Genomic DNA, 12,972 nt, shown 5'->3' on the forward strand with positions numbered 1-12,972 from the left:
ATCTCCCTCTTATCCCCCTCTGGACCAGACACAGCCTGGCGAATCAGAGAAACTCAGACAGTCTGAGAGGAAGAGGAAGAGGGGGAGAAGGATCAGGGCAAGGAAGGTAAAAGTAAAACTTTCTCCAGGGGAAAGATTAAAATCCACTGCCTCTGGTTGTCCTGGTCTCACTCACTGTTTACTCCCACTATTTCCCTCCTAAACTAACCTTTCTGTAAGTCAATGTCAAACTGAACTTAGGAATGTGGATTTAACATGTTTCCCCCTATAATGAGCTAGTACATTGTAAGCTATGGAACTTTTTGCTCTAATTGGGCACACTGACAGGCCATAAGGGGATAAGTTAAAACTCTAAAGATAGCAAATATAAAAATCTCTCCCTTTACTGTACTCAAGTATTATCTGGTAGCTTAAAATTTTAAATCTGACTTCACAAGGCCATGATGGATGACGAATTTGCAGGATTTTTGAGGTCTAATCCTTCTTTACAGACTTTTATTCTGTGCACTATAATCTCTTTTGATGTAGCAGCAGTCCTGTTCTTCTTCTGGGAAGATATATTTTGTTTTGACTATGCATAACTGATGATGAAAGAAAGCGGTATAGATCCAATCAGAGATACTAAAATCCGTTTTTAAGATGGAACCGCTGAGATAAAAAGCGGCTCGTTGCTTTATCAGACACCAGATTTTGTCGGTTCATGGTTCTTTTCATCAGGACTTTTCTGTTTTCCCTCCTCCCCCTCGTTTCTCCTATCTGTTCCACCCCTTTCGATCCCTCTCTCCATTTCTAAAGCAGAGTCATCAATCTCATGGTCCAGTGGAATCCATCTCATCATGGCCGCTTTTCCACACCTCCTCCCTCTCAATCACTCTCTCCTTCTCTACTTCGCTGGGTGCTTGATCCATCTTTATATGTCTCACTACCTCCCTCCTCCGCCGTTCTTCGTCTCAATCTCTGTCCTATATTGTTTTTGTCTCGGGGTCTCATCATCGCAAACCCTTGTTCTTTCTTCATTTCATCCTATTCTTTTCTCCTTTAGCTGAAGACATTTTTTTTCTATTTGTGTGTACATTTCATCTCCTCAAATTTCTCTAACTTATTGACAGCGTCTATCGCCTTTACTCCCACTGAATCCACTCAATCTCAACTCCCTGCATGCCTCCTCCTCTCCCTCTCCCCGATAAAATCACCAATTTATCATGTTCACCCTCTTTCCTTGACCTCGTTTCCCCTCACTCCCATATTCCCTGTTTTCAGATCGGCACATCTCTGTCCTTTCCCGCGTAGGGTCTACTGGTTCCACAGTCCCCTAAAATGACTATGCTCATTTCGCTAAAGCCCAGAATAACTGATATTCTCATCTGGCCATGCACCTCACGAAACCATGAGAACACAATTTCCCTTAGAGCAAATTGAAAGATGGCTGTATCCTTACATGCCGTCATGTCACTTTGAATTATATCAGCACTCTGCAAATGTTCTCTGCTGAATATGTTACAGTTCCAATAGATTGTCAGGGATGGGATCATGTTTTTAAACTGCAGGGATGCTGTTCTTGCAGTGTTTATAATTTACTAATATCTGTGTTAATATGTGGTCAGCAAAACACTTTTTTAAGTGGAGCAGACAGACCATGCAGTCCAATGATCCACAGTCTGGAGAGAGCCTTTGTTTGTTGACAAATGAAGGACGTCGGATTAAAGTAGATGGTACAGGCTTGGATAGTTGTGCAGTTATTTTGCATTTTGGTGGTTGTAGGGTTGAAAGCCAGATCTTATCTTGTTTATTAAAAAACAAAGCTTCCATTTAATCTATTCCAGGAGTGGACAAGGTCTACATCTCAAGCAGTTACAAATGCTTATTTTTGATGTAGATATTCTATGTTTACCTTCTTTTATATCTGTGCAAAATAAATAGGGCTGTTATCTTAAAATTTATGTCGAGTCATGTCCTAAATTGAAAGAGTCAGAATAAACTTGCATGTTGATAGTATATTCTTTGTATTGTTTTAATTCTACATCCATACACAGCAGAAACAACAGCATGGCAGCCAGTGTATATTAATAACAGAGTCTGGAAGTTTGTCCCTTCAGTGCTTCAAAGTTATTTCATCATATGATTGTAGCCGTTATCAACAGCCACATTTTACAACCTCTCTTTCTGCAGGACTGTGGATTAACATCTGGGTTTTTTTTTACTAAGGAACAAAGGAACTGATCAATGATATAAGTCTCCCTCTCAGACAGGATATTATGAACTTTTACAACACCTTGAATAAACAACCGAGCGGAGACAGAACACTCTGCTATCTACGAATTGATCCCAAAGATATGAACTGTAACCGAAACCAGTCTCTGCAAAGTCCTAAAATCGACCATCTGTTGAAGGACTGCTGAAGAGCTGAATTAAACCACAGCGTTCAATTCTGCATCAAATGAACATTTATGTCTTTCTTCATCTAGATATTTGTAATTGTCACATTGAAAGTATTATAATCATCTTTTTAAACTCAAAATCAGATCTTCAGAATAGGAATAAGAGTTATATTAGTTTTAATAGGAATTTGACATGGAGCGCTACTGCCATCTAGTGTTAGAATATCCATGAATACGTAACCTTCATAATTATACATTTAGACGTGTTATAAAGCATACTCTTTGATATTAGCTATAGAAGGTGTTATTTAAAGACACCAATTTCTTTTCCTACTTTATTAATATGTCTTATTAAGAATGCTGACTGTATAACATGTTTTTGTTCACCTACAGGCTGGGATTGACTGAGGATGTTCCCAGGTGGTGTGATTTTCATCTCAACATGAATCTGATAGAAATGTTTGTCTAAATATATGACGTGAACCTACATCAACGTGGATCTGATAGAAATAATATCGAAATGAATGTATGGTGACGTATATATGTTTAGATTCTTATTCTTAATCTTATTCAGTAAACTCGGTTTAGTTTAAACAATTGTCCTCCAGTCAGAATGGGAGTGACCCTTCTCATGCAGGCCCACCTCCTTCTCCCGCAGCTGATAAGAGTTCACACTCAGCTCAGATCCTTAGTTTTAGTTTTGTTTTTGGTTTGTGAAGTTTAGAGCTTCAGCTCTTGCTTGCTTCTCTTCAGACTTTGGTCCGAATCACTTCTTTTAAGTTTGTGCCGTAGAGACGAGTCTCTACCGAACTTTCTTTTTCACGCACAATTTTTGGAACATCAATTCTTTCTGGCTCAAGCAAGGTTTTAGAACTTTCTTCTCTAAAGATTTTTACTCTTCAATTTTGAACACCAATTCCTTAATTTGGATTCATCAAAATGGCCATCCGGTTAATCTGAATTGGAAATCGATGTATTAAAAGACTCTTTAATACTTTTCCTGTTGGATCCTCTTGGAGCTTCTGAGATGACAGCTGAACCGACGTACAATCTCCATCCCAGCTGCACACTCCGACCAAGTTGTTAAGGTATCTAATCTGGCCTGTGGACCTCTCTGGGCCTGAAAAGAACCGCTTGCCAGAGACTGAAACGCGGGACCAGCCGGCAGAGTTCAATTGAACATATCTCACAGTAAGACTGCTGGTGGCAAGGGGTGTTGGACGATTAAGTCTTGAGTCCTGTCTATTCAGAGCCCTCCTTTAAATTCAAATAGAATCCCAAAATTCCTTTATCAACTTTTTCTTTTTGACCATTTTCTGATTAAGTCATTCAAACAATACAGTGTCTTATCTCATTACTAAATATACAATGTCGCCATACATTATAATTGTTGATAATAATTATCCTGATCATAATAATCATATTCTTTATCTGTTTCATCTAAACATTATTGTTTACCCCTTTTTATATTAAGTTTTACACATAAATTCAGGACTTTGTCTGTGTGTTTTCTTGTTTAACATTTCCAGAACTTACTTCTTTCAAGATATGAAACTGACTGATTAATTAATTAACTTATACCATTAAAGTTATTTTCTTCGTTTAACAAGAAGTGGTGCCCCTTCTTAAATACGAGGTTAAATAAAGACATAACATCTTAATAATTTAATTACACTACATGATTAATAATTCAATTCAATTTAGATGCTAAGGGTAACGTGTTCATCTCCATGATATGGCAAGGGGAACAGGACGGCAGACGGGTTAGTCCTAAGCCCATATGTCGTAAAATGAGAGAGGTTTTTAGAGCAAAATAATATACCAATTTGCATACTGTTGCATAATTGTCTTGTTTACATCCCTCGTTGCTTGTGATTTTTAATGCGTTACAGAAGTGCTTCAGAAAAGCACTGGAGCACTACTTAAGGTACTTCACTGTAGATCATAATAATGACTACCCTGCTGACAAAAGGCCTGTAAAACAAGTCAAAGAAAGAATAACTTCAAAATACCACAGAGCAGTAAAAACAGGCATTACTGTTTAAGAGGTGAGGAGAACGTCCCACATTAAAGCCCTTAATAATTACAGTTATTATGAACAAACCCTTCACCGGGCTCATTGCTAATGATCTGCTAATCTGAACTGGTTGTCATGACAGCACAGTGACAGGCCGTAGGGCGAGAGATAGACAAAGAAGGGGAGAGAAGGAAAAAGAGGGGGAGAAATTAAGTCAGTCTGCTGCACGCTGGCATTAAGTGCTAAGGAGTTTTGAATGTAACCCCCGTGGGAAGTCAATTTAGCAACCTCGTAGCGAGCTCTGCTGCTCTCCATTACGCCTCACACTGATCCAAGACGCCACATTATGATCACCTTTGTGGGGATAAAGAAGTAGAAGGCTTCTAACATGCTTGTACCATGGAGTTATCTAACATTTATACAGGTCTTGAAGGGAAGCTGAGTGCTTTTTATCACCCTGTGTCGCGCTGAGATAATTAATTGATTGACAGGCAAATCTATCTAACATGCAGAAATTTTGATGAATGACTCATTTTTCAAACCAAACATTCACAGGTTCCGTGTTGATGTGAGGAATTTAATCTCTTCCTTGTTTTAAGGGTTTTTGGAGGGACATCATAACAGACATCACCTTGGGCTTATTGATCGCTCACATGTTATTGATAAAGTAATGAATCAGTTGAAAGAGTACTCTGCCAATTACTGAATACATGTGAGGATGTGAAGCAGACCTGTTAAAGAGAGAATGGTCAAATGGATGAGGAAGAGGACTTAGAGCTGGGCTTCAATGGCAACTTATTGAATTCACTCAACCTGATCTAATCCTTTCAAATCCCATATCAAATCAAAGTTTCAAACTTCTGCAAGTAGGCGAAGCTAAAAATAGCTAAACTGGAATTGGCGCCTGTACTTTTTATCTGCGGAGAAGGCAGAAATGTTTAGTTATAACCTGAAAATGAAGAGATCAGCAGAAAACAATTTATTTCATGTATTGGTTTATTTGCACAGGTGCACAGGGTTTCGATTTGCATGTTTCTCTGATTACTGGTGGTCTGTATATTGAGTTGAAAATGGTGAAATACAGGTATTCATTAGAGTGTAAAGTCCCTGTGAGGAGATTTTTATTGGTCGTGAAACAGACTGAAATCAATACTGATGTCCCTTTATGAGCTAAAAAAATAAGATAACGACTCAGCTTAGAGGTCGACTATTTCTATATAGTAGGGTGGCAACAACAAATCGATACAATCAATAATTAAAAGTGTTGGCAAATAATTTGTTGTGTTGCGTGATTATTATGTCACTTATGCAAAAATTGCCCGTTACCTTGAACTACAGATGAAAAGCCTGCCAACCATGCTGCCTGTTTAAAAGGGATCTTTGTGATAAAGGGAGTGAAGAGGGTTGAACATTTTTTAATTTGCACTTCTAGTTCATGTATCATGACACATTACAAAGGAGGAACTACAAATTGGACCCAGAGGCTAAGATACTCTGACTTTTAGCCTGTAGTATCAGTCAAGGTGCAAAAAATGTAAGATACTACATGTCAGGAATGCATCTTGACAGAGTTGATTTAACTTGGAGGTTTCTGCCCTTTTCATACAGACATCCCACAATACTGTTGAAAAGGACTTCATGCAGGAAGAGGACACAAAGCCAGCGCATTGTGGGATTTTCAACGGCATGCTGGTGTCACATGTAATATAAAACATGTGTGTGGCAGCAACATAGATTCTTAACAAAAATAAAGGTGCCTTACTGTCCATTACACACCAGTTGATGTCATCCTCTGCTCAGATGAGAAGGACCTCCTTGACATCAGAAGTCCTTACCCTGAACTTTTTGGCCTTTGGAGAGCTGCTAACTTTTCCTTGGTCTATTTTGGCTAAACTGCTAAGTGCTGTAACATTTCCAAAAAGTCGTGCCCTGTCATTTTCTTTCAGCTCCCCTTTAACAGGGTCATCAGCTTGGTTCTGTTCCTAGCTTTGCTGCTAGCTTACAGGGAACAGCCCTTTTAAAGGGGCTTAGGCTCGATTATCCCTGATGACCTCATAATGACATCATCAGTGTTGTTTTGCAGTCTTGCACATTTTTTGACTGGGATAGGAGCAAATATCTATTCTGAACTTTATACTGATTCAATCAATGCTTAAGGTGCAGGGGTTTAAGTCAGCTTTTTTTCCCTCATACATTAAAGAAATCAATTGAGGTTTTGCATTATATAGTATTTCTACTTTGAGGGGGGGTCGAAGAAACTTGAATCAACTGCTTTGTTGTTTCTACAATATTTTGACCTCTGAAAACCGTGTGCAAAATGCTGGAAGGCAACAGAGAAGTGGGAGTTGCAGTCTGGTTTAATGTAGCACCGGATAATTGATTGCAGTCATTAGTACAGCACAGAGTGACCTTGCTCGTGGGGGGGGATGACTGCATGTTTGTGAATCACTGAGGGAGAGAGTAAAAGAACACAAATAAAATAAATAAATGGCTACTCAGATGTGTGTCTGCGAGTTAGATTAATAGACCGTAGCGTCTACTGTCTTTGGTGCATTGGAGGGAACATGTGAGTGAGAGATGAGCTTGTGGGGCAGACACACCTGAAGGTAAATAAATCATATTCTGAGCTCAGCTGTGACATCTAACATTCACGCTGCCTGCTTCAATACCACAGATTTAATGACTGGCAGAGGAAAACAGGAAGCAGCCGCCATCACTTGCGGGGTTTTTTGTGACAGCTGATTTAAGTGAAGCTGTCAAAACATGTATGTGCTGGGTAATTCTTTACATTGCAGCATTATGATGTGGTAATAGTATTTGAAAGCGAGGCATGACCTGTCAATAGAGGCGAAAACGAAGAAAAGAGGGGGTAATGGAAACTGAAAATGATTACGTCTGAGGGAGAAAATACCGGGTACTCTGGACAAAATTAGATTTTTCAAACACACGTGCCACTTCGTCTCCAGGCTATGTGACATTGTATGCTTTATGATTACTGAGCAAATAACAGCTTCCCTGGAGGAGCGACTCAAGCGCGCTACTCCCTAAACCAATGAAACAAAAGAGCCTTAGAGGCCACTGGGAGCTGCATATGAATGTTCTGATATGGAGGCATTTCTGCAAGAGTTTCAAATACATTTCAGGATCTGACAGACCGTTTCTGAATGGATTTGAAAAATGTGAGCTAGAAATTTTAACATGCCAAAGACTTGTCCATATCCCACTACTCCACACCTTATCTCAAGCTCCTGCTGTCGAGATAAGCTCAACAGGAGGTTTATAATTGTCCACCCTACACACAAAAAAACTGTCTTCCATTCCATGTTTGATCCGCTTTCTCTCCAATCATCTACCAAGTCTAAAACCTATTATGCCGCCTTATAAACATGTATAAACACTTGCCCTAACAAAAGAGGAATTAATGTGTGAGGAATTTAACGGCAATGGCCAAATTGGTTTGCATCCCGATTAATATGAGAGAAGCACAATTAAAATGTCAGGGATGGAAGGATCCCAGTGTGGCACTAGCTATTCTTTTGTTTGCTGGATAATAAAGGACTCGATGATTGTTGTGGTGCGGCATAGACAGCCGTATAGTCAGTATTACAGGCCACAGGCTGGACACTGTGGGCTTAGTGCGAAGCCTCTGAATGCAAAGCAGCTTAGGAGTGACAGAGGAAATGGGATATCAATAGCGGCCAACAGATTTGGCTGCTGTACAGATGCCTGATGCGCCATCCCCACTTCACTGCTGACTTGAGCCCAAACAGTGCTGGGGCATATCAGCCTGCGGCCAAACAGGGCCTGCAGGAAATTCTCAGTGTTTGTTTTAAGTCACTCGGAGAGGACATTATAATGATTGTGGGAAGAAAAAAAACTTGCTTGAAGTTGTCAGTGCTTATCAAAAAATATGGAGCTGTGACCTCGTCCATCTGGTACTTAAAACAAGCTGAGCATATTGGACAAAGGCTACACATTTTTGTGTATAAGTAAGCAAGAGGAAATACAAGGGGGTTGGTGCAGAAACACAGCTGCATTTTGTAATTACACAAGTGTTTCCTCAAGAAAAATGCGGTACTGGATGAGCGCAGGTGCCTTTGGTTTGAACTGCAGAGTCACAAATGTGAATAAGAAATAGCACTAAGCATTGCTGAGGGGGTTCGGAGTGGAGCCATTCATGGTGATTCCTCGCACAAGCCAGACCTGTGCTCAGAATGTTAAGCTCCCTCATAAATTGGAAATGACAACTTGATTCATGCAGGTAATACATTTCACTGTCCGACTGGATGACATTGCTGTTATACAATATTCAAGGCACATCAGGGATGAGTGAGGACAAAGCTCCAAGAAGGCACCGGAATTATAGTAATGCCACAGAAACATTATGTGATAACAGCTTCTGAGGACAGATGCTTCACTAACAGGGAAACGAGGCAGGGTGATTGTGTGAAGGTACAACAGAGGGGAAGCAGAGCAGTTGAGGAATGATATGAGGGAGAATGAGGTGGTTATAACCTTCAAAGATCCTGCAGGAGAAGTCAGAGTTCTATAGTATTGATGAAATGTTTCAGCCGGAGTCACTCGAGAGTCGGGCGCCCGGAGCAAGGCAGTGTTCGCCTTTTTAAACTTTTATCCAGGGCACAGTTTTGCTAAGCACTCACTTTCAGCACTTGTCTCACAACACCCTGTCTCACATCTGTACACTAGCAAGGCCAGATCCTTCAGCAACCAACAACTACACACCCATATTGAATTCAGACCGTATTTAAGAAAACCAAAGAGAAAATTGCTTGTGATTGTGAAGTGAGGTGTGCCACATGGACCAGTACTTAACACCTTCTATTTAGTCTGTACATGCAGTAGTCAAGTCATATAAAAATACAAAACTTATGCATATAGATGATACTTAAATCCATGTTTGAAATTCCCTGATGTTCCCCATGATACATTTTTTCTTTTCTAAAAAGAATAAATGACTGGATTAGTCTGAGTGATTATCCTTGGATCCAGATCCAATTCATTTACAGGTCTAACCCGGAGTTGAGCAGTGTTTTTAAATCATTAACAGCATTAGCCTTTCATCGAATTTTGTTTTGCTAAATTCAGAAGATCCTCAACTAATGATCTTCACATTCATTTTAATAACACTTTTCTCGGGTCTTAGATAAAGTATTTTCGAGCTACATCACTAAGGTGGAGAATTGCATTTTAAACTGCTCCGACTGGTCTTTGAATGTTCATATCCTCCCTGTGTATGAATCATGCAACATACATAATCAAGGTTTCATTCAGCTGAGAATGAAAATGTATAGAATCTCTGTACAGCAAAAGCAGTCTGACAGTCTAAAAATTTAATAAATGTTGCTATATTTCTTCAGTCATCACAAGGGTCTAATGAGTAAATATTAGAGACCATTTGTTTTAATCTCAGCCGACCACCACAGCAATGTGTCATCTGAGGAGGCTTCAAATAGGCACCTCGGCAGCTTTGGTAAGTGATGAAACCAACCACGAAATGATGTGAGAGAAAACAGCACAGCAAGAAAAATATTAAGAATGTTTTGAAGCTGACCTATCCTCTTGGGGCTGCTGCTTATGTCTGGTTATTTTCCACATTTGATAAAGTGTATCCCAGCAGCCCCACTGGGCTTTATCCACACAAAACAACCAGAACCATCATAAAAGAGTAATAAACAGGATTATTTCCAAGTTGAACAAGTAGCATAACAAGATAATTTGTAAATGTATAAGTAAGCTGATGACATTGGTGGTGAGCTTAAACCATACTTCTAAGACTCATGCCGTCTGTACTCGACAGCAGGATTTCCTGTGTGTATATCTATCTATGCTATCTATCTTTTCTATCTTAATCTACCCTGTGATTTAAGGTGATACGTTTGTTTTTAATGCTTCAGTCTTTCCTTTTAAGATTTGATATTCATTTATCTCAGAGAAGCTGTGAATTAAGTGTGTCTTAGAGTCTCAAGAGACGCAAAGGAACCTTTGTCTGGGACTCAAAAACAAATCGGGAAGGCAATCAATACAGCAACAGCCTGCAGCGGAAGTGTAGACACATTATGCAGCAGCAGCAGGAGCCTCTCAAAGCCTTCTCCTCAGTCTATGGTTTACGTTTAAACGCTACCCCTGCCCTTCCTCCCCGCATCTCCTCTCCCTTTCACTCGAACATTGACCTTGAACCTGTGAAAGTGTCTACAAGCATCTTGGACACTAAAAGCTGCTTGCGGCTGCCTCTGATGAGCTTGTAAATTTGCTGGTATCGATCCGGCTCCGGAGGGGTCTCTTAGGTTGTTTCTCTGTAATTTTATTTTCCTTCTGTTACATCCATCAGCAAAGCAATGAATCAGACAGCCATAAAAATAGTTCAGGTATAATATCCGGAGAAGAGCAGCTTCCATCCATAGCACAAAATCTAAACAACACATGCACAACCACAGAGTAAACTAAAAAGTGCAATATAAAGTGAGTGACAGTGTATACCAGGCTAAGGGGGATAGAAAGATAAACAGGCAGGTTAGAATGATCCTCATTGTATTCAAATCACCACATTACCATACTAAGTGATCACCTTTCTGCCCTCATGCTCCTCCGTCCATATGCAGCAGTTTCTATGGGGACGAAGATGCCCCGATGTGCCAGACACTCTGCGATGCGAATTTCATGCATACTACGTTATTCATATCGAGTGTTTCACTCCAAAAATGAACCAGCAATCTAAAAAAGTGGCACTTCAGCACATGATGGATGGGACAGAAATTGAGATAAGTGATGTTCCATTCTGAGCACAAATGGGAAACTTCAGCACTTCCATGATAAAATTAGATCACTTTTAAGTACACCATTCTCTTTACTCTGAGGATAGTGAAAAATAATTTGAGGCACTATTTTCACGTGAGTGTAGCGAGTGAGTTGAAGTGTAAGGTTGAACGTTAAGGGTTTGTTTAACAAAATCTAGATAGCAAAACACCTTGAGTGGAATGAAGCTGTTTCTCAATGAATAGTTTTCCTCCAATGGTCAATAGAAATTGTAAGCTGGGAAATCCAACTTTAAAGATAAAAAAAAAGACTTTGTTGAGAAGTTTTGAAGTGCTTTATCATGAAAAATAAGGTTTTTGTTCCCTATAGTATGAGACTGAAAGTGTGTCTTTTAAAGGGCATTTATTTATCAAAAGATGAAAAAAGATAAACAAGAAAATATGTGGCTACAAGGTCACCCCCAACCAATCACAAAGTTATCTTACTGCTAGTTGTCCTTGTACAGGCTCGTTAATGCTGGTGTTTGCCTCACTGCTCGCATTTGTTGACCAATTGACCTTCCTGCCACAGGCCACTTACACGCCCCCATACTACTAGTCACCTTACTGCTAGTCACTTGACCTCCTTACTTCTGGCTATCGCTGACCACTTCAACCGATCAGTCATTAGGTCATGTTACAACTGAAATTCCTGCATTGAAAGTAAGTGTTTTAAAGCAAGAATACAAAATAAAATAAAGAGCTCTTGTCACCGGACTACTTTTATTCCCTCTAGTAATTCTCTCAATACATAAAAATATAAGTCACACAACAACAATAATTTGCATTTTTTTTTTTTTTTGCATAATAATAGTAAAGCACTTTCTTAGCACATGCATGCAACACATCCTGTTCTCATTGAATGAATTACAGCGGTGTGGATCTGCAACATTTAAAGGCCATATGCTCAGCAGAGGTGCTGAAGCATCAGTTAGTACAAACACATCTTGGCACACGCTTTCGCAGCTCTCATATGTGAAAGTTAATTAACTCACATATTTCAGAGCTTTATTCACAATTTTCTAATTTGCCTGGTAAAACACCTGGAGGAAGCTGATGGAGACAGAGGCCTTGCACAAGTGTCCAAATGTAAGTGTATTACTGCTGCTGCAGCCAAAAAGCATTCCTCCTCCACTGTGCTTCACCCTGCTGCACAGCTCCAGCCTCTATCAGGGGGCGAGGAGTTATCGGAAACACCATCTCAGTGCTGGCAGACGGGTGGAGCGTGGAACAGGCTGAACACATCCCATTATATAGCAGAGTACAGACAACTGCACCTGTCGAGATAACACAGGCCATGCTGGGGGGGATGCACATGATGCAGAGGCAGAGACAACGTAGGCGGACACACTCCTAGGTTTTTATATTTTATTTACACGCTCACGTGCAGGTGTCTACCATTGTTACTACGGGTTAAAAAGAAGTGGTCTTCTTCATCTTTTAGGCTCACACACACACACAAACACACACACCTGCTTATGAGTCTTCACCGTGAGCAGACAGAGCTCTTGTTAGTTGCTCTGCTGAACCTAAGAGCGGAGAGGATGCCAGATGACGTGTCCTGTGATAATTACCTGGTCTCCTAGTCAGACAGGTGCATGCACACACACACACACACACACACACACACACACACACACACACACACACACACACACACACACACACACACACACACACACACACACACACACACACACACACACACACACACACACACACACACACACACACACAGATACTTTCATGCACACATCACCCTGAC

The 12,972-nt window shown here is 40.2% G+C and overlaps 1 protein-coding gene across 4 annotated transcripts in view; it reads right to left on the reverse strand.

Annotated features, from left to right (window-relative positions):
* Positions 1-12,972, reverse strand: part of LOC109992367 (beta-1,3-galactosyltransferase 1-like) — a 94,656-nt gene that overhangs the window by 4,335 nt on the left and 77,349 nt on the right. The gene's annotated exons all lie outside the window — the stretch shown is intronic.

Source organism: Labrus bergylta, chromosome 24 (assembly GCF_963930695.1).
Source record: "Labrus bergylta chromosome 24, fLabBer1.1, whole genome shotgun sequence".
Taxonomy (NCBI): domain Eukaryota; kingdom Metazoa; phylum Chordata; class Actinopteri; order Labriformes; family Labridae; genus Labrus; species Labrus bergylta.